This window comes from Lethenteron reissneri, chromosome 46 (genome assembly GCF_015708825.2).
Source record: "Lethenteron reissneri isolate LAM-NWPU_2019-01 chromosome 46, ASM1570882v1, whole genome shotgun sequence".
In the NCBI taxonomy this organism is placed as follows: Eukaryota; Metazoa; Chordata; class Hyperoartia; order Petromyzontiformes; family Petromyzontidae; genus Lethenteron; species Lethenteron reissneri.
The window spans coordinates 136,551-159,705 of NC_083824.1; the positions used below are offsets into that span (position 1 = coordinate 136,551).

The 23,155-nt window shown below is 50.2% G+C and overlaps 1 protein-coding gene across 1 annotated transcript in view; it reads right to left on the reverse strand.

Moving 5' to 3' along the window:
* Positions 1-18,003: 18,003 nt before the first annotated feature.
* LOC133354201 (uncharacterized) overlaps positions 18,004-23,155 on the reverse strand; it is an 18,462-nt gene continuing 13,310 nt past the window's right edge. Inside the window, exon 2 of the mRNA XM_061570858.1 lies at positions 18,004-18,097. The gene's annotated coding sequence lies outside the window, so the exon portion shown is untranslated. The remainder of the gene's footprint in view (positions 18,098-23,155) is intronic.

Genomic DNA, 23,155 nt, shown 5'->3' on the forward strand with positions numbered 1-23,155 from the left:
CCTGAGGAAGGTCGTCGTCGTCGGAAGATGTAGCAGACGATGGTGCGGGGATATTCTTTCTTCTGAGCTGTTTTGACATGCTGTTTCACTTCTGACACCAGTGTAAATAAGGACTCTTGCACTGGGTCTGTCTCCATTGTCCTTTATTGTGGTTCGTACAACTTTGCCCGCACGGCGTCTCGCTCAGAGTCTCCTCCGCCTTCCCTCTCGGCAGCCCCACTGCTGCCGTCGCTCCCGCAGCCCTGCTGCTGGCTCACAATGCAGCCCCGCTGCTGGCTTCCCACTCAGCCTCTCTGCCTCCGACCTGCAGCCCCACGGCTGCTCTCTATGCAGCCCCGCTGCTGTTCTCCGTCTCCCCCGTGCCCGGACACCGCTGGCCAACGGTGCCGAGTCCGACCTGTGGCGATCACGCCACTTTCCACCTCCTGCCCTGCGTGGCCTCCTCCTGTCTTTATTCCCACACTCTCCCCCTGCTCTTCCGGTTCCTGCCCTTAAAAGCACTCCCTCTCCCCACGTGACCCAACTCCTCCCCCCTGTTACGTCATATCCGCGAGGCCGTTTACGCTCGCATTACACATGTATAAGAGACGCAATCTATACATAAAGATGAAGGAAAACCCAATTCATTTTTTTCCATAGACCGTCTATTTTTAGATCCACGGAAGTAGATAATGCTAACGTTGACATGCAAATTGTCGATAGTTCTTATAATGTTTTTCCCCTCCCCATTGATGGGCGTGGCCTATGTGCATAGTCCCCACCAAGTAATTTCACTGACTTATCAGAAACCTTTGTTGGTTGTTCAGCCAATGAAAAAAAAGTTATCTTTTGAAATTCAAGCAACACAATCATCTCTGTGCCAGGCAGGTATATATAATACATTTTCTTGGTAGGAAAAGCCACAGACAGATGCCTGTTTTCTTGCTTGGTACGCCACAGAAATATATTTAGAGAGTGTATCCTCTTTTTCTCAAACAACAGCCTTTTAAAAGGCTATTTCAACAATCCCTCCTCAGGGCTATTTTCTAAAAGCCTTCTTAAAGGGCTATAGTTATTTTATTTTACGTGCTTTTCTATTTTTTTCTTTTATCTACTCAAAGCTGCCTTGAGGTATAAGTAGACTATAAAATACGACCGTTTGATTGTATTTTCCAACAACAGTACTTGAAGGGTGTTGTCATTATATTCTTGCTTCTTTCGGTAAAGTCACGTAGAAGGGAAACAATAAAATAAAAAATATATCAAACAATAAAATTCTCACGACGTTTCGACTGCAACACAAGCAATCATCATCAGGTGTGAAATCCAGAGCAAGAAATTATTAATATATATTAATTCAATTATCATTTGATAAGTTTTGAGATATGCATAAAATATATTCATATAAATAGCATACTCGTTCTGAAATATGGACCACAAACGTTGTGGTGTTTCTAAAATGAATGTCAAAAAAGAAGAGGAGGCAAGGGAGGCAGTTTCTCTTCAAAGTGTTCCACTCATTGCCAACTTATTTCAAAAACCCTCTGATAATAGTAATAATGATGACAGCAGCACTATTGTCAGCTGTGAGGAAGGAACTAGCACTCGTTCAGTTTCCATTAATCTTGTCACTCGCCCAGAGACACCCTTTGAAGGCGAACCCTCAACAGCTGATGGTATACAAGAACCATAATTTCCACCTCAGGAGCAGTTGGTCAGTTCACAAGAATCAATTCAGCAACCAAGCCATTCCTGGTGCTATGAGGTCACTGTGCCCGCATTATGGCAAAGCACTTCCAGTGACATTGTTAAGTCAGTGCTTATTGAAAGAGGAGCAGTCCCGTTCCAAAACCGCAGTGAAAAATACCCAGCTTGAGTCCGAGATAGAGCGCTTGGTGGAAAGACTAGAAGTTTCAACAATGAACTTCTGAACTGTATATTGCCAAATGGGCAGAAGGTTTCTAGACAGTGGCTCCTGTACTCACCCTCAACAGGTTGTGTGTACTGTTTTGTATGCAGACTGTTCTCCAGAAAGCTTTAGTCAGAGGTTTAGTGACTGGAAGCACTCTGAAAGAATAGGGGAACACGAAAAGAGTGCAGAACACAGACCATGCATTCTTGCCTTGCACTAGCGGACAAAGGGCAGTGCTATAGATGCAGATCTCATGCAGCAACTTGATGGGGAACGTAAATACTGGAGGGACATTTTGAAAAGAGTTGTAGCAGTGATCAAGTTCTTGGGTGAAAGAGGACTTGCGTTTAGGGGAGATGATGAACGGTTTGGGTCAAGCCATAATGGTAATTTCCTTGGCATCCTAGAAATGCTATCACAATTTGACCCATTCTGAGCTGAACATATTAAAAAGCTTGGTGGTAAAGGAAGAGGCACAGTGTCATATTTGTCATCGACAATATGTGAAGAACTCATTGAGCTAATGGGTGAGAAAACTCGCCGAACAATAGCAGATGAGATTCGGGATGCCAAATATGTTTTTAATAATTTGATGACTTCACCCCAGATCTGTCACATGTGGACCAATTGACGTTCATATTCAGGTTTGTTAACAGCAGCGGGGATGTGGTGGAGCGATTCCTGGGCCTTGAGCCAATCGAGAGCCACACTGGTAAAGGTTGAGCAGACTGTGGGACTTTGATGCTGGAGGGCCTTGGGTTGGACCTTTCAAACTGTAGAGGTCAGTCATATGACAATGCAAGCAACATGTTAGGAAAATGCAATGGGCTACAGGCCTACCTGAAACAAAAACCCCTCTGATAGAGTCTGTGCCTTGCGCAGCGCATTCACTTAACTTAGTTGGTGTTAACACCTTAGACGGCAGTAGCCCAGAGGCTGACGAGTTTTTTTACATGTTGCAGTCACTGTGCACATTTTGCTCTTCATCCACACACAGATGGGGGAAAGTCTTTCGGAAGACATATGCCAGACTGACATTAAATTCGCTGTCCAGTACTCGGTGGAGTGCTCGGGCAGATTCAACCAAGGCACTGTGGAGAAATGACACCCACATTAGAGAGGCCTTTGGTGGTATGTGCAATGATGATAATGATAAAAGAGATACTCGACTTGAGGCCGCTGGACTATGTGCTAAATTGGACACCTTAGAGATGGTGTTAATGGCACGTTTCTGGGACGTCATACTTGACCGGTTCCACGCTACAAGCTTGTACCTACAGACAAGTGGCATTGGCATCTCTGTAGCGGCGCAGCTTTTGTCTTTGTTGAGGGATTATGTGGCGGGACAGCGAGACCAGTTTGAGGCTTTTGCAAGGGCAGCCTTAAATGTGACAGGTGTCTCTCAGTCATCTGAGCACGATTTTCAGCGAAAGAGGAAACGCAAAATATTTGCAGATGAGAGCTCAGAGCCAGGTGTGACACTTGAGGGGAGGGAGAAGTTCAAAATAGAAACATTTTACGTGGTCATTGATAAGCTCGTGGCATGCCTTGAACATCGCTTGGACGCTTACAAGCGTTTGACCAGTCTCGTTGGAGTTCTGTGTATGTCAGATCAGGTGTCTAACAGTGATGTCACAGTGGAAAAGGTAAATGCACTCTCTGCTGCATGTCCATCAGACCTTGAGTATGAACTTTGACAACGAACTCATCCAATTCAAGTCTTTCATGTCTGACTCTGAGGGTGAGAAGTGCCCAACTAAATGTCGAGAGACGTTACAGGCACTTAATCTGCAGTCAGTGTTCCCCGATGTTTTCGTGGCACTTCGGATTTTTCTAACTTTGCCAGTGACAAACTTCCAGGGTGAGCGGACATTTTCCCTTTTAGGCAGAATAAAAAAAATGAGCTGCGGAGTAGCAGGTGCCAAACACGTCTCAGCTCATTGTCACTTATGTCAATAGAGTCAGACCTTGCCAGACAGCGAGATTTTGACGAGCTAGTGGATGATTTTGCGAGAAGGAAGGCAAGAAAGACACCAATATAGGAAAGCGGGGGGGGGGGGGGGGGCTCCACAAGACATGTTCTCAGGGGCCTCACGGGAGCATGATGTGGCCGTGCCTCGAGGGGGCCACCTCTGGCCCTGCGTCGTCCCGTCAAGGAGGCGACATCACCCGGACCAAGTGTCAACATCCACCACTTCTCCTTCTGCCGTGCAGCGCGGTGACAATCTGCAAGGTCGTGTGCGTGGATTTCGAGCTTGTCTCAAAGCCTTTCCAATTGGCCCCCTTCTACGGACGTCGGTGCCACGAGCCACACGCCACACAGTCGGCGGTGTGACCAGTGCGGGATCGCGTGACCCGAGGCCTGGCTCCGGCAGCGGCCACCGCGGCCACGTCGCCCGCCCCCTCGTCGTCTCTCCCATCGGGCCAAGGAGGCGGTGACCGCGACGTCTGGGGTGCCGCTGGGGTGCCGCTGGGGTCAGCGGTTTGGGGTCAGCGGTCGAACCGCGGGAGTTCGCGACACTCGGCATCGTCGAGAGCAGCGTGGTTCTTATAACCTTCACAGCAGCCTTGCATCCGAGATTTGAAGCTTTCGTGACTGCAAGGATTCATACTCTTAGGTTTTTTCGGTAAAGTCACGTAGGTAAAAAAATACAAATAAGTAATAAAAATACTAGAAGAAATAATAGAAATAAAAAAATAAATCACGACGTTTCGGAGGCAACACAAGCTTCCGTCTCGAGGCGGAACCGTCACAGCACGCTTGCACCTCGAGACGGAAGCTTGTGTTGCCTCCGAAACGTCGTGATTTATTATTTTATTTCTATTATTTCTTATATTATTTGTATTATTTACCTACGTGACTTTACCGAAAAAAAACCTAAGAGTATGAAGCCTTGCATCCCTTTGGTTCTTAATCGTAAAACTGATCAAACAAAAAAATATACGATGGTAATTAATCCTTAGGGGTTGGTGAAACAAAGTCGTTGTACTTGCGTGGTGCCCGTGCTTAATTTGTGTTTGGATTATTTACCTTCTAAAAAAAATCTAAGCACGTCTCACACCCCCAGGGCATGCTACGGGCACCCCAGGTGAAGAACCACTGCCTGCCTCCACGCACTCTCCTGCCTCTCCCCTCTCATCTCACTCTACTCCCCTCCACGCACTCTCCTGCTTCTCCCCTCTCATCTCACTCTACTCCCCTCCACGCACTCTCCTACCTCTCCCTCTCATCTCACTCTACTCCACTCCACGCACTTTCCTACCTCTCCCTCTCATCTCACTCTACGCCCCTCCACGCACTCTCCTGCCTCTCCCCTCTCATCTCACTCTACTCCTCTCCACGCACTCTCCTGCCTCTCCCTCTCATCTCACTCTACTCCCCTCCACGCACTCTCCTGCCTCTCCCTCTCATCTCACTCTACTCCCCTCCACGCACTCTCCTGCCTCTCCCTCTCATCTCACTCTACTCCCCTCCACGCACTCTCCTGCCTCTCCCCTCTCATCTCACTCTACTCCTCTCCACGCACTCTCCTGCCTCTCCATTCTCATCTCACTCTACTCCCCTCCACGCACTCTTCTACCTCTCCCTCTCATCTGACTCTACTCCCCTCCACGCACTCTCCTGCCTCTCCCCTCTCATCTCACTCTACTCTCCTCCACGCACTCTCCTGCCTCTCCCCTCTCATCTCACTCTACTCGCCTCCACGCACTCTCCTGCCTCTCCCCTCTCATCTCACTCTACTCCCCTCCACGCACTTTCCTACCTCTCCCTCTCATCTCACTCTATTCCCCTCCACGCACTCTCCTGCCTCTCCCCTCTCATCTCACTCTACTCCCCTCCACGCACTCTCCTACCTCTCCCCTCTCATCTCACTCCACTCCCCTCCACCCACTCTCCTACCTCTCCCCTCTCCTCTCACTCTACTCCCCTCCACGCACTCTCCTACCTCTCATCTCAGTCGACTCGCCTGCACTCAGTCTTTTGCTTGGGAAGCCAAGGATCTGTCAAAGTCCCCAGTGAACCCGAGCTCAGGGGGAGGTCCCTCATTGGCATCTGTTGCCCCCCATGGTCTAGACCTCCCCCGCTGGTCGTGCTGTCGACTTCCTGCCCCCCCCCCCCCGCTAAAGAAAATGCTCAGGACACTGTCACCGTGCCTACGATTGGCTGCTGGTCTCTCGCTCTCTATAAACACAAACATCTGGCCACCATTTCCGTTCAATAGCTTGAGATTCGGTCACATTCATTCGCTCGAATGAATTCACATTTGATTCCATCACATTCAGAACTGCCCATTGTTCGTATCACTTCCACTGTCGCTGCCGCCGCTGCCGTCAACGGTACCGTCACCATTGTGACGTCACCATGCTCGTCGTCGTCGTCATCGCCATCGCCATTATCGTCGTCATCCGAGAGTGATCAACAAACAGAATCCGCCCTCATCAGCTAAGCGGCTTCTGGCAGCAGCAGCAACAGCAGGGACGTGACGCGCATGAACGAGCGTACAGGAGGCTCCAGTGCATAGCAACTGGAATCTTATTAAGCAGCATTTACAATCAACACGGCACCCAGAGGACTCCCTGTGCTGTGAAATTACGGGACAGCGAGAGTGAAGGGTGGGTGGGTGGGGTGGTGCGTGCTTCATAGAGAACACGACGGTGGGTTTGTGTTGGCGATGTTGGTGAGCATGAGAATGGCTAGGGTGAGGAGGGAGGGCGGGGTGGAGGTATCCGAGGCACTTGTGAGCAACATCGCCGACGCCGCGCGAGATGCGGCAAGCCGGGCAGCCCAGGCCAGCGAGAGAGCCTCGCGATGGCGAGCACCACCAACCACCACCACCACCAACCACCACCAACCACCACCAACCACCCACCACCACCACCAACCACCACCACCACCAACCACCACCACCACCAACCACCACCACCAACCACCACCACCACCACCAACCACCACCAACCACCCACCACCACCAACCACCACCACCACCAAGCACCACCACCACCAACCACCACCACCACCAACCACCACCAACCACCACCACCAACCACCACCAACCACCCACCACCACCAACCACCACCACCACCAACCACCACCACCACCAACCACCACCACTAACCACCACCACCACCAACCACCACCACCACCAACCACCCACCACCAACCACCCACCACCACCACCAACCACCACCACCACCAACCACCACCACCACCAACCACCACCACCACAAACAACACCAACAACCGCCGGTCGCCACTAAGTGGCGGCGATGTCACCACGGCGCTTGTGCCAGGCTAGGTGCACCTCGAGGCCACGTGAAGTGTCGAAGGCTCGTTGGCAGGAGGTCACGGGACAGAGCCAGATGTCATGGGTTGGTTGAGGGGGGTGACTGTCAGATGCACCACCTGCTCCCCCCACCTGGTCCCCCCACCTGCCCCCCCCCCACCCGCCCCCCACCTGCCCCCCCCCCCACCAGTTTTCATGTTGCCCCCCCGTGGTTGTGTGGATTTTTCTCCCGGGTCCTCCGGGTTTTTTCCCCCCTCCACGTTTAGAATCAACATCTCGCGTTTAGAATGATTTGGCCGACATGCATTCGGCGTGATGAGCCCACTTGGCTGAGCTATTATTAGTTATAGACGGATCGCTTCCGCGGGACGAGCTATTTCGCTCAGCGGGCCTTACCTGGTAAAATAAATAAGGGCCGTCCATAAATGACGTCACGCGATTTTGGACAATTTTGACCCCCCCCCCCTCGTCACACGGCGTCACAAAAAGTCAGACCCCCCCTCTCAAATATTACGTCACAAAGCTTTGCCCCCCCACCCCTCCAAAAACAAAAAAAAACACGCTTCAAATCGCTTTAAACTATTGTCATTGTAGAGCGTATTTAATGTGGCGTTGCACTCTGATGTTGTAGGAGAAAACATTTATTAAAAAGTCTATTTAATTAAGTAGAACGTGTTGTCTATATTTATTTAAAGTTCCGCATTTTGATGTGACGTCACATTTCTCAAACTCCCCCTCGTCACACATCGTCACAATGTCTGACCCCCCCCCACCCACCCCCCCAGGTGCGTGACGTCATTTATGGACGGCCCCTAAAGCATAAATGGCTCACGAACTGCGCCATGGACCCAGCAACGTGGGTTTGACTCCTGGGCCACGGAGAGAAATCTCCCCCGTGTTCAACTCAGCCTCAGATGAGCACCTGGGGCGCACACGCGAGAGAGCACCGGCCCGGGGGACACAAAGGCGGCCGAGAGTGGCGCTGGGCACGCGGCGCCGCTTCTGCGGCGTGTGGCCGTGCAGAGGACGTTTTCATCGTTGTCCGTGTGAAGAAAAGTCAAGTTGATAATAGTTTTTTTTACCCTTCCATCTGGCAACAAAACTGACACCTTTTTTTGCATAGACCACAATACCTGCAGTCATAATGCAAAAACCAATTATCATATTTTTTACTGGCAAATGAGGTTTCAATGGTGGAAGAAAAGTCAAGTTTAGAGAATGAGATATGTTACAGCCTCACCTCAACGGGCTATTGTATCATTGCGCGCGGGGGGGGGGGGGTGATGGTTCAGCACGCTGGTTGGTCTCCTGTCTCCCGGTGCGGTGGTTGAACGAAAATGAGGGCAGGTTGACACCCCCCCCCCACCACGTCAGTGTGAATGGGTTCGCCCATAGACACAACCGCCTTGAACCACCGATTTGAACGGGGGAGGGCTCTGCAAGATCCAACTGAGCCCCCCACCCCCCCACCACTCATTTCTCCCGACTCACTTTTACTGGAATAGCTACCACGGATGTTTTTGTAACCCCGTATAGAATAATAACGCGGGCCATAACTACGTGTAGTTTTCTAGTTGCGCCGTGTATTGGGTGTCGTAGGAAGACAATCTCACAGTGACAGTTATTAATACAAATGTTTAAAGGTCACAATAATCACCATTAAGTTACTGTGCGTCTTGGTTTCATGCTCGCATGTCAATTAGCAAACCACGCCTTGCGGTGGGTGTTCAGTAACAAACAACAGCAGCAGCGCTGCTGCTGTATCTCACGCTGTGTGCATTTTTCGTAAATGTTCCTTTTTCATTTGTAACGAAAATATGTTGGGGCATTCGTGGTTAATTGTTTGAATACTTTTAATTCGTCTCAAATTTTGTATTTAACTTGTTTGTCTGTTTTCATTCGGGGTCTCCTTGTGGCCGAATGGGCTACTAGGCATCGCTGAACGCTCACCACACACCCACCCTTACCACCACCCTGCGCTCACCACGGCCAATCGACGGGTCTGGTGCGCACGAGGACATCGTGTGGGCACGCTCACCACTTCAAGTTCAAGTTCATTTATTAGGTATAGCCCTGTGAGCCATTCAGCTCTTGAATCGGGTGCAACCGCAACAAACAAAAAGCAAAAAACATGAACAAAAAACATCTTAAAGTGAATATGTGACTAAGTGCAAACAGAAAATCCAAGAAAAGACGCGGAAGAGTAGACCAAGTACCCCGTGGAGTTTGCTCCGAGTGGGAGGCTCCCTTTCAGCAGCAGCGGCGTGAGCGAGAAATTGCAGGGCTGTGCCTCTTTGTTTACGGACAGCTTGGACGAATGAAGTCCTAAAAATAACGAGAAGATATTACGGCTCACAGAGGCAGTCTCTGCAGCAGTGAGCATCGGTGGCTCTGCCGATGAGTCTTCATGATGACGAACCCTGGTCCATAGTCGTCCATCTCTGAATCACTGCTGCCCGCTGTCAATCGGTCACATTTGCTCACATTTATGTTGTGTGTGTGTATGTTGAACGGGGGGAGCGGTAGTGTAGTGGTTACGAACCTGGCGACTCGAGTTCGATTTCCGATCACGGCCAACACCGATGACGATTTATCTGAACCGGTCCTGGCACTCCCCTAGGTTGACTCAGCCTCAAATGAGTACCTGGTTCTGTGTGTAAACATCGCTATTGGGGAGACAAAGACGGCCTGGCGTGGTGCTGGCCACCCACCCCCTCGTGTGCCGTGCCGGCCTTCATCGGTGCTCGCTAACAGCACTTGCCCCAACAGTCTGTTCAGGCTACACGGGGGATCTTTGTTGCATTATTTATATGTTAAACTTATTTCGCACCGTACGTAGCCAAACCGTGCTAATCGGAGGTGCGGGGGAATGACCACAAACTACATACAAACATATTCTTGGTTCTTCCGGTAAAGTCACGTAGAAGGGAAATAAAAAAATAATAAAAATAAAACAATCAAATTATCACGACGTTTCGATTGCAACACAAGCAATCATCACAAGGTGTGAAAACCACAGCAAGAAATTTAGAAAAAAAGTGGCGGTTTTTTATGCTGTGGTTTTCACACCTGATGATGATTGCTTGTGTTGCAATCGAAACGTCGTGAGAATTTCATTGTTTTATTTTTATTATTTTATTATTTCCCTTCTGCGTGACTTTATCGAAAGAACCAAGAATATGAATCCTTGTAGTCACGAAAGCTTTAAATCGAAATTTACATACAAACAGTTCTAATGAAATTAGTTTTCAATCTATATTTAAAAGTGCATAACTCCAGTGGCTTCCTACCATAAGCCACGTGTGATGTTAGAAGTCACGTGTGATGTTAGAAGTCACGTGTGATGTTAGAAGTCACGTGTGATGTTAGAAGTCACGTGTGATGTTAGAAGTCACGTGTGATGACATAAGCCACTCGGATGAGCTGTCATATGTGGCCAGGTCGTCTCTGAAAAAATGGTTCAGTTGAGTGCAAGTCGTATTGTGTCTAGACGTGCGTGTCCACGTCTCTGGTCTTGTACGAATGTCTACGTCTGTGTGTGTTGTTGTTGTTGTTTGCGCGTCGTGTGCGTGGCACTTGTATGCGTCGTGAATTAACAGCTCGTTCAACACAAGAACGGGCACACACCCAGGAACTTGTCCTTGTTAGAGTTTGTACTCCCCCTGTTCTTGCATGGGTTTCCTCGGAGATTAGGATTTCCTCCCATAGGTAGAGAATGAACCCGTACAAAGTAACAGATATTGACCACAACTTCCCACTGCTGAGAAATCGCCTGCAAACTACTCAATAGGAATTACTAGAAAGTACTTTTTTATTGTACCAGGTCGGGCCAACTGAGCTATTTAGACATTTTATTGTCAGAAATCACCTGCCTGTGACAAGACGTAGCACACCTAGGGGAGGGGGTCAGACATTTGTGTAGAAGCTACTACACGTGCAGTAGCTACTATACGTGTAGCAGCTACTATACGTGTAGTAGCTACTACACGTGTAGTAGCTACTATACGTGTAGCAGCTACTACACAAGTCGTTCGGCTGTCAATGGACGAGACGATGATTTCCAGTGGCCGTGCAGGTGTCTCCATGCACACCACGACCGGAGGCCGATGGCTCAACACGTGGACTCTCACCACCAATGTTAAGAACCGAGACGGGGGGGGTTCTCCACATTTCTGGCTGTCGCCTGATGATGCTGGTTGTTGTAATTACGGGTGGAACGTCACGGTACACCGAATTGTAAATGTTGTTGAGTTTACTCTCCAACTCTCCAACACGCAAGCGGCGTGCCGCAGCTCGCTACGGATTGGCACGATTTGTGTACGTGACAAACCATTAACGACGCATTCATAGGGGCCGTCCATAAATGACGTCACGCACCTGGGGGGGGGGGGGTCAGACATTTGTGATGATGTGTGACGAGGGGGGGGGGGGTTGATAAATGTGACGTCACATCAAAATGCGCAACTTTAATTAAATATAGACAACACGTTCTACTTAATTAAATAGACTTTTTAATAAATGTTATCTACAACATCAGAGTGCAGGGCCACATTAAATACGCACTACAATGACAATAGTTTAAAGCGATTTGAAGCATGTTTTAGTTTCAAAATGGAAATATGGTTTTTGGGGGGGGGGGGGGGCAGATCTTTGTGACGTCATATTTGAGGTGGGGTCTGACTTTTTGTGACGCCGTGTGACGAGGGGGGAGGGGTCAAAAATCGTCCAAAATCGCGTGACGTCATTTATGGACGACCCCATAGTTACGCGTTCTAACACCCCCAACACCCTCTATCACGGATCGACTCGACGCAACGCACGCGCGCTTCACAATGCACACAGCAAGTTCGACGCGACTCGAGCCGCGGAGCTGCCAGTGGCAGGTGCAGCCACGTGATCTCAGCGTCTCCCTGCGCCACGAAAGCCGCGGTTCGAGCGCGCATTGTCACCTCCAAACCAGCGCAGCCATCGAATAAATAAATAAATAACAAAGACGTCGAGAAGGAGGTGGGGGGTAGTCTCCCTACACGCGGGCCAGCGTGCGAAATTGGTGCTGGCCACAAATGTGTTAAATAACAAAGGCTCACGGCTGCGCGCCTACCAATTAACAGATGCACCTGCGTCACGCTGTACCCAACCTTGCAGGCCGCCTCCCCATCACCATCATCATCATCCATCCCCCTCCAAACTCTCCCCCCCCCCACCCCCTGTCCGTCGCCCTGGCAAAAACAATGTGTCAGGACGCTCACAATGCACGGCACGCGCCGGGCCAACACCTGCGGTGAGCGACTCGCCCGCTAATGAATGCGAGGACGTCCGGGCCTTGATGGTGAACGAAGGGGGAGAGGCGGGCGGCTGCGGTGCTGCTGCTGCTGCAGCTGCCCGCGGGCCTGGTCTGAGACATTCCCAACAACTCCCCCCGAGAGAGAGAGACACAGAGAGAGACAGAGAGACAGAGAGAGAGAGAGAGAGACACACAGAGAGAGACACAGAGAGATACACAGAGAGAGAGAGACACAGAGAGAGACAGAGAGAGACACAGAGAGAGACAGAGAGAGACAGAGATAGAGAGAGACAGAGAGAGACAGAGAGACACAGAGAGAGACAGAGAGAGACAGAGATAGAGAGAGACAGAGAGAGATAGAGAGACACGCAGAGAGATACACAGAGAGAGACACACAGAAAGACAGAGAGAGCTCACGTGGGGCCGGTGTCGTCTTTTCTTGCAAGAAGTAACCCGACTAATCATTGCATCGACGTCCATGGGAATGTTAAACACGGGCGGAGATTGACTTCCATCCTCGCGGGGGGGGCGGGGCTTCGCTTTGTCCCTCACATTAGGAATCGTGCATGTCATTTATTTTCAATCTCAATTGTAAACTACTGAAAATAAATTAATGGAAGTGTCCAGTTTGGAGGGGGGGGGGGGCCTTGCACCCACGTGCCCCCCCCCCAGTAAACTCCGCCCATTGTAATTTACATTAATAAATTAACCCCCCCCCCCCCCCCGCCGCTCTGATCCTTCGCGTCTGATTGGCTCACAAGTGACACCATCACATTCATCCTCCGTCTATTTAGGGCCGCAAGAACACGAGGATTCCTGCACAACTCTTGCCTGTCGCCTGACGATACTGGTTGTAATTGTACACGTTGTGGTTGTCCTCTCCAGCACACCGGTTACGCGTTCGAGGGTAAACCCACGACGTTTACAACAATTGTACAAGTTGTGGGTGTCCTCTGCAACGCGTAACCGGTGTGCTAAACTAGTAACGAATTGGCATGTTTTGTTTATGTGACAAGCGTTACTAAATGGCTGTGTCGGGCGATGGCGGGTTTCACGACGCATTTATATTTACGCGATCTCACCAACCCAAAAAAACCTCTCTTACGAAATACATTATTTGCTGCTTCTGCTGCTGCTGGTGGCACGATGAGGAGAGAAACTCACTCACCGCGCTCCTCGTCATTAACACCGTGGCTTTAAAAATGAGGTGAACAAAAACGTTCCAGGAAATGGCCCTTCTACATTCTCTCGCATGGCATTTGAAAAATCGGCCGATTCAATTTAACAACCGGTTTGTTTGTTGTTGTTTAAGGCATTTGCTAAGCGAAGCCGCAGCAGCGGCGCAGCAGCGGCACAGCAAAGGTTGTAAATCGATAAAGAACAACCTCTCTTCGAATTGAGCTCAATTCTCATTAGGAGCCTTGGGAAAGAAAAAAATAAGTTTAATCACAATAATATTTAGACGAGCGGCGAGAGGTAATCCCACGCTGTTCGTCCCGACAGTCCACCCCGTGGCGTCGGGGAGTTGCTTGACGGGTCGCGCCCGTGCGCCGTGGTGCAGGCGCGCCAAGCCCATCACGGGGCAGCGGTAGCCGCGTGATGACGGACAGATCGTGACTCGCCTCGCTCACAATGGGGCACGACGGCTCCGCTCTGTCCCAATGATCTGAGTAGGTGACAGGCCGCACGCACTGCCCGTGTGCTCTGTGCGCGTGGCGTTGCAGAAGCAGAATGTTGTATTCATGCTGGAGGAATACGATGAGCTATAAAGCTCTTTTCGGGGCAGGTAAGAACGTCACAACAACACACAGTACAAAAACACGGTAGTAGTGCAAAGTACAGGAAAGGTAAACAACTCACACAAACACAAACAAATATAACTAAACCATCCCCATCCTACCATGCAAAGCCCACTGAGGTATGAACTTATTTCTCAGAAGCGACTTGGTCACAAATGATAGCTCAACAAAGTGGCTTATCATTTGCACATTTATACCGGCAAAGTAATTTAAATAATCTCAATGTATGTGTCTAAATGTGGAGGTAACAACCGGAGGACCTGGAGAAAAGAATCCACGCGACCACGGGGAGAGACATGTAAGCTCCAAATATACAGCAGAGGTCAGAGTCGGGATCGAACCCGCGACCTCCTGCAAACCAGGCGAGGTAGTTAACATCAAGAAATGACAGGAGAGTCAGCCTACAGTGCGAATGGACTATTGGCCACGGGAGGTAATGACAGGGGAGTCAGTTGTGAGTACGAAGGGACTGGTGGCTACGGGAATGATCGAGAATAGGAGCGTGGCCAGGTGATGGAAGAGGACGGTGGAGTCTGCTGGTGGAGCGAGCGGTCTAGAACCTGCGAGAAGGTTCGAGAAGGGGGGCGTGGCCTCGGTCCGTATAAAAGGGGGAGATGCGCAGGAGACTCGGGGCTGTTGTAGTGGGGGGTCTCCGCCTGTCCGAGTGAACATGACTACAATAATGGAACCATCTCAAGACAAGTGTGCCAAGTTGTCTTTACAATCACAGCACCTTCCTTGTGTCCTCGTCCAAACCGCTCGCGACAGGCATTGGCCTCGCATCTCAACAGCGAAACCTTCCCTCGAGATTCACCCACGGCGTTCTCTGCACAAGGTGACATTTACGATGGACGAATGTTTCAGCCCCTTCTCGGTCTGGGGCTGGGTGAAGGCCACCCCCACCCCTCCCCCATGCCCGTGTTGGTCACGAGAGTTGCACGACTAAACTTCGCCAGACCGTTGTGGGGTTCGTGGGTGAAGAGGAGGGAGGTGGGGGAGAGGCGCTGTAAGAAAACTATCGTTATTATCCCAGGTAAGGTCCACTGAGTTATGCAACTTTTTTTCAGAGGCGACCTGGCCACAGATGATGTCTCAACGAAGCGGCTTATCATCACGTGGACATTTCTAGCAGGCAAATACTCCAAACGCACGTTTCTGTGTGTGGAGGGGAAAACCTGGTGGACCCGGAGAAAAATCCACGCGACCACGGGAAGAGAGGCCACGCAAACTTCAAATGTACAGGCGTCGTCAGGGTCGGGATCGAACCCACGATTAACCCCCCCCCCCACCAAGAGCATCAGGATCGAATATTTAATAAACGAAGGGGTAATTTACAAGCAGCGGTAACCGCTGACCGGGGCGGCGGCAGCATCAGCAGCAGCATATATAAATACATACCGCTGTTTTAAACCGAGCCACGGTAAACAAAGGGGAGGCGTCCTCTCAGCAGACGAGTATAAATAAACCGCGTGTGTACGGAGCAATGCACGAGTCTCTGTCTTTGTCTGCAATCGCCTGGCGGCCCGCGTCAACAAACCCGGACGCGTGGAGCAGCGGTCTGCCTCGTGGTGCCGGCAAGCGATGTCCGCGCACGGCCGCGCAGCTTCCCCGGGCGGCACTTCTACCGCCGTGACGCCAGACCAGAACTTCCCAAGGCTGCTCATCGCGGGTTGGCAACGGCGTTGGCAGCACGCGTTGGAGCGCGGTGCGGCACAACCGTGGGTGTCGCGGCACCGATGGATTTAATGCGCTTCGCATGCCTTTCGCAAGCAACGCTCCGATTCGTTTACGGTCATTTGAATCATATATTTGTTTGTGTTTGGGAGGCTCAGAAGGCGTGAGTAAAACGCGTCTCGCAAAATAAAAATGCTCCTCCACCCGACACGGCCAATCAATGAAATTTGTCACGTGAACAAAACCGATGTTTCACGCGTGCCGTGTTTACACCCCGCTGAGCATGTGCGGATCGCTGTCCAGTAACCGGTGGTGCTGAAGCAGCAATACACTCGCAGGTTTGTTCATCACGTGGATACTTTATTAATTGGCTGTGTCGAGGTGGAGGAGGGTCTTACAACACACATTGTACTCGCGCGATCTGACTCGCGAATACACAAAAAAACCACACAAACCCCAACGACGAATGAGCCGAGAGCACGTGCCGGTGTTCTCTGTTGCTGGACCCATCCAAACGCTGTCCCGGGCCCAAACGGCTGACGGGGGAACGGGGAGTCGTGGGCGAACAGAAGGAGTCGGCCTCACGGGGAAGAGAGCGGGGATCATGGGGAAGATTCACCCCATCTGCACGATACATCTATAAAACTGGTCTTTATTTTACCAGGTGAGGCCTCAACTGAGCTATTTAGCTCTTTCTTCAGAAGCAACCTGCGTATCACAAATGATAGCTCAACGAAGTGGCTTATCGCGTGGACATTTATTGCAGCCAAATACTCGACGCGCGTGGTGTTTCTAAATGTGGAGGGAAAAACCGGAAGACCCGGAGAAAAATCCACGCGACCACGGGGAAAGAGAGACATGCAAACTCCAAATGGGCTGCCCAAAAGTAAAACTCTTTGCAGAGCTAGCATTGATCGAAAACAGGTTCCCCCATGCCGTATTGGTTGTTCGACCATACTTCACCATACGGGCCAGTGCGGGTTGGTTGGTGAAGCGGGGTGGGGGTCAGGGAACCCAACTCTCGCCGCAGTGCCGAGATGTTAACTACCTCGCCTGGTATACAGGAGGCCATGGGTTCAATCCCAACCCTGACGCCTGCTGTATATTTGGAGTTTGCATGTTTTCTCCGGTGGTCACGTGTATTTTTCTCCAGGTCCTCCGAGTTTTCTCTCCACATTCGGAAGCATGGGTTTCTAGGATGTGACTGCTCTACATGTCCACGTGATAAGCCACTTGGTTGAGCTATCACTTGTGAAAGCCAGGTCGCTTTTGAAATAGAGCGATACGGCTCAGTGGGCCTTGCCTGCTAAATAAATAGTTTATTGTTGTATTGTTTTTAGAAGTGGATGCCGAGTTAATGTCATATTGCAGTGGGCTAACCGCTGCGCCACCACTCTTCATCCCTCGGATAAGAACCCTGCAGAACCTCCACGCCCCCGACAAACCACACGGAGTACACCCCCCCCCCACCTTCTCGATCTCGCAATGTTATTGGTATTTATTATTAATTACTTATTTCTTTGTACTCCCCTCGGTCCAAGACAGCAGCGGGTCCAGGAGCGAGGGCGTTGGTGGCTCGCGCGCTCCGCCAGCCACGCGGCAAGAGGCGAGGCACCGCAGCCGGGCGAGCTCCACGTGGTGCCCCCCCCCCCCCCCCGGTGGTTTAGTGGCGGGCACCGCGGCGGCACGAGACAAAAGGCCGCGACACGCCGTGACAGATGCGCCGCTCGCGCCCAACCGCCGCCGCCCGCGAGCCCGCGAGCCCCTCCCCCGGACCGAGCCCCATGGCGCTCCCTTCTGATCGCGAGCGCGATTCGTCACCAGTCTCCAGACTGCCGCCGCAACGAGTGAAGGAAGCCACCGCGCGGAAGAGACGAGAGGCCCAGGGGGACAGATGCGGAGAGAGAGGTGGGGGAGAGAGGTGGGGGAGAGAGGTGGGGGGGAGAAGTGGGGGGGGGGGGGGGATAAGTGGGGGGGGGGGGTGGGGGAGCGATTGCCCCCTCCCCCACCTCACTCCCCCCACCTCACTCCCCCTTCCTTTGAGACTCTACAAATTAATACTTACCAGAGAGGGTACGCGGAATGGGTTGCTTGTTTTTATAATCGCGTGAGGCTTTGACGCTTTGGGACTGCCCCTTGCTCTTGGGAAGTCGACGAATCAGCCTGCGGAAGAGGGAAGAACAAAGCAGGAGATCGAAGCCGTGCAGACGGGAATCGTGCGAGCAAGCCACACGGGACAATCCCGTCTACCCAGCTCACCGTGGGAGTGGAGGTTGATTAAAACTCTTCCATTTCAGGATATTCTGCTCGGGCGCGGCCGAAGCGGTAAAATAACACACACACAGCGTTTACTAAAAGAAAACACACAATGACGCCTATCTGAATGTATAGTCACACCATCATCCCACACAGAAATCCTCTCTCATCGAAACGCTCATACATCGAGCTGAGAAAGCATCAGATGGTGAAAGTCTGAGAAGTTAAATTAAACATGTTAAAGAAGCGCTGCAATTGAACGATTACAATGATGCACAAATCAACAGGGCACTGAATGCCAAAACCAAATCAAAGAGCACACGCGTTGAAATTGATCAAGCAATTAAATATAATGAATACATTGTGGGAGTAAATATAATGAATACATTGTGGGAGTAACTGATAAACTAGCCAGATGTTTGGAAAAACAAAATATCCGAGTGAGATTTGGCACGGTACATAAAATACAAACACTAATACCTGGTCCTAAAGATGTATTACCGAAGCAATCATCTGAAGGTGTGTGTAATGTAGCTCTCTTGTTCAGCTATACAGTAAAATCTTGTATTGCGAGCATAATTCGTTCCGGAAACGTGGTTGTAATCCAAAGCACTCGTATATCAAAGCACTCGTATATCAGTTGTGATCACGTGACGCTCGGCAGACAAAGCGTAAACACGTACTACTCGTATTGCAAGACCTCATTCGTTTATCAAATTAATATTTATTTAAAATGTTTGCTCGTCTTGCAAAACACTCGCAGACCAAGTTACTCGCAATCCAAGGTTTTACTGTATGTATATTTATTATGAATAAAGTCCGCCGACTCACTGCTAACGAGTAACCGCGAGTGACGATATACACTTGGGTAACTTAGGTAACTCTATTTTGAGACAACATAACTCTCGCCTTCCAAGACTACAAGATGCCCACTCTAGGACGATGAAGACGACACGCTCCGAGTTGACGACGGTGACGGCAGTTCCCCCACAACAGCAGCCCAGAGCCCCGGTTCACGCCGACTTTTATCCCCCTCACGACCCGGCCACACCCCTATTCCCGAACCCTCTCTCACCGCACCTGGCCCTGTCCGTCTTTGCCCTTATTACAATTTAAGACCGTTAGGTCCCCGTGCTTCTCTTCACTCGACCCTGTCAACGCTTGTCCCAACAATCATTATTAGCGACCACTTAGGTCCCACATTACCCTAACGTGACCCCGTCTAATCTAAATTTGAAGTTTTCGTGACTGCAGGGATCCATACTCTTTGGTTCTTTCGGTAAAGTCACGTAGGTATACAATTTAATAAATTAAATCACGACGTTTCGGGTGCAACACAAGCGTCCGTCATCAGGTGGGACAACCACAGCAAGAAACAATTGCTGAAGTGGGCAAAAGGGCTGCTATAACAGGAGGCTATATAGGTAAGAGAGGGGGGTGGAGCAAGGGGGGAGAGATAGAGAGGGGGGGGGGGGGTAGAGGGAGGGGAGTGCTGCAGTGAGCGGGGCTGGGAGTGGGAAGCTGAAGAAGCTGGAGGTGCGGGGTATGAAGGCAACACCATGAAGCAGTTAAGGTTTTACCTGGTTAATAACATCCTTCCCTGTGGAAGAGATACGTGGATGATACTTTCGTCATTTGGCAACATGGCCTCCCAGCATTGAACCAATTTCTGGATCACATCAACTGCATGCACCCATCCAACAAATTCACCATGGGAGTGGAGAAGGATGGTAAGCTACCATTCCTGGATGTTTTGTTTGAGAGGAGACCCAATGGCTCTTTGGGACATTCTATCTACAAGAAGGCTACCCACACGGATTCCTACCTAAAAACTAATTTCCACCACCATCCGGCACAGAAGAATTCCCTCATCAAAACGCTATACCATAGGGCCCATTGCATCTCTGACCAACACCACCTGGCCAGTGAATTGGAACATGTACATCGTGCCCTCAAGATGAACGGATACTCGGACCGTGCTATGCGCCAAGCTGTTTCTCCCACCGCGGAGAACCAACCCCCGGAGACTCCGATCAAGATCATTACTTTGCCATACATAGCAGGCGTGACCAAAAATATCTCCAAAATTCTAAACAAACACAAGATCCAGGCTCGATTCAGTACAGTACACAAGATCCGTGATCTGATCCCATCCGTAAAGGATGTCATTCCTGACTTGCAGTACCCTGGTGTCTACAAACTGAGTTGCACTTGTGGGGATTGTTATATCGGGGAAACGAAACGACATATCTCTGATCGCATTCGCGAGCACAAGTCGGATTTGAAACATGGCAGAACGAATTCTTCTGCCGTAGCTGACCACTGTTGTAATACTGCTGGTTCTCATGACATTGTGTTCTCCGATACCAAGGTACTCTGTAAACCTCCAGGTTACTACCAAAAATTTGTCCATGAGGCCATCCAGATATACAGACATAACTTCAACCGAGATGATGGATTCAGATTGAGCAATCATTGGAAGGATGTAATTAACCAAGTCAAACGTTAGCTGCCGTGCAGTTTACTGCTAGACAGCCAGTTTAGATGTAATTGTCATAAACATATCAATATCCCCAGCCTGTTACCTCCAGCTTCACACACTGCCATCACCATTACCACACGCTGTTGTTTACGTCTTCTTTAGCTTAGCTTATGCATCTATGAAGCCACCTAGATACACAAACACAGACATAGCTTCAACCGAGATGATGGATTCAAACTGCTCTTGTCAGCTTAAATACTGCCTCCGCTTTTTTAACTGTGTTCATGTGCGTAATATTTTCAACCACGGCACACTTCTCTCCGCCTACCCGCTCATCCGTCCTCCAAATCCCCTGCAGAATAACAGAAGTATAACTTAGCCCCCCATCCTGGCTCCCCCCCCCTTAACCTGTATATATTCTCGTGTCTCTTAGAGCTCTCTTCACTTGATACAGTAATTTTGCTGTGACGGTTCCACCTGAAGACGGAAGCTTGTGTTGCCTCCGAAACGTCGTGATTTAATTTATTAAATTTTTTTACCTACGTGACTTTACCAAAAAAAAACAAAGAGTATGCAATCATAAATACCCATTGAAATGTATATTAATGCATTAACCCCCCCCCCCCCCACTCTCTGGTCCTCGCACCTGATTGGCTCACAAGTGATGACATCACACTTACCCCCCTCTAATTAAGACCTAAACAGGAGGAGGATTTCTCCACACTTCTGGCTGTCGCCTGATGATGCTCGTTGTAATTATCGGCGAAACGTCACGGAACCCCAATTGTAAACATTGTGGGTTTACTCTCCAACACACCGGTGTGCTGAACCGGTAACGAATTCTCACCTTTTGTTTACGTGACAAACCTTACTAAATGGCTGTGTCGGATGTTGTTGGGTTTAACGACGCATTTATATTTACACGATCTAAGAATAAAACACCTCTACTGTGAACACACACAAACATTAAGAGCGCACACACACAGGGTGGACCCCAACGAGCCCAGTCGTGATTGCGACCACGAGATGGGCCCTCCCATCGCGCCTCGCTAGGCAAGCGGACCGCATGGCCACGCGGCGTGGGCAAGGCACGGACAGAGGCCTGGGTGTGAACCGCCACGTCGACAGCGTCGAGGTCTGTGGCCGCGTTCATTTAAACAGCGGCGGCGGCGGCTGGACCGTTGAAACAATTGTACAGCAGTTTCATCCTTGCTGGGAATCATCAGCGCAGCGTGACCATCATAAGGGGTAGTGAGTCGGGCCTGGATCCAGATCAGCCTGGATGGCCAGGTGAAGGAGAGCTGTTGTGTGAAAATAAAATAAAAGGTTTTACCCTTTCTGGCAATAAAACAGGAGGTTTTTTTTAAATGTTCAAACACGAAGTAGATACATTTTGCAAGGAATCAAGTCTGCATGACGCACACGTACTTGTGGTGAGCATGCACACACACATGCTCTGATCATTATAAATGCGTTGTCCTTGAACCCGAGTGGCCTAAACCAGAGACAGCCTTCCGTATGGCTGTGACCCACCAGCGTCAGATCAGAGCATGTCTAGCTCGGGTTGAGCAGCTGTATCATATACATATCAGCAGCTACATGGAGCTGTTGTGTGGAGGACCATGATAACAGAAGCGCTCCGCAGAGTGAGGTTGGCTGGGTAGTTGATTGGTTAAACTATGAAGTTTTTTATTTTTATTTTACCAGGTAAGGCCCACTGAGCGATATAGCTCTTTTGCAGAAGCGACCAGTCCATAAATGATATTCTAGATTTGAAGCTTTTGTAACTGAAAGGATTCATACTCTTAGGTTTTTTCGGTAAAGTGACGTAGATAAAAATAAATAGGAATAAATATAATATAAATAATAATAGAAATAAAATAATAAATCACGACGTTTCGGAGGCAACACAAGTCTCCGTCATCAGGTGGGACCGTCACAGCCAGATTTACCTTGATACAGTAATTGAATTTACCGAAAAAACCTAAGAGCACAAACGATATCTCAACGAAGTGGTTCATCACGTGGAAAGTATCGTCGATTCTAAATGTGGAGGGAAAAACCGGAGGACCCGGAGAAAAATCCACGCGACCACGGGGAGAGAGAGACACGCAAACTCCAAATATACAGCAGCAGCAGGCGTCAGGGTCGGGATCGAACCCACGACCTCCTGCATACCAGGCGAGGTAGTCAACATCTCACGACAGGCTAAAGGAGACCCAGAACCAGCTCGGATATCAACCCGGGAAGTCGGGTTGATGAGGGCAGTCCGCTAACCACTGCGCACCGCTCTCCACACGCACACACACACACACAAGACAAAGATCCCCCGTATAGCCTTTACAGAGGTTTGGGGCAAGTTCTGTTAGCGAGTAGCACCTATCAAGGCCGGCACTGTGGCACACGAAAGGGTGGGTGGCAGGCACCACGCCCGGCCGCCTTTGTCTCCCCAGTGACGATGTTTACACACCGCACCAGGTAGT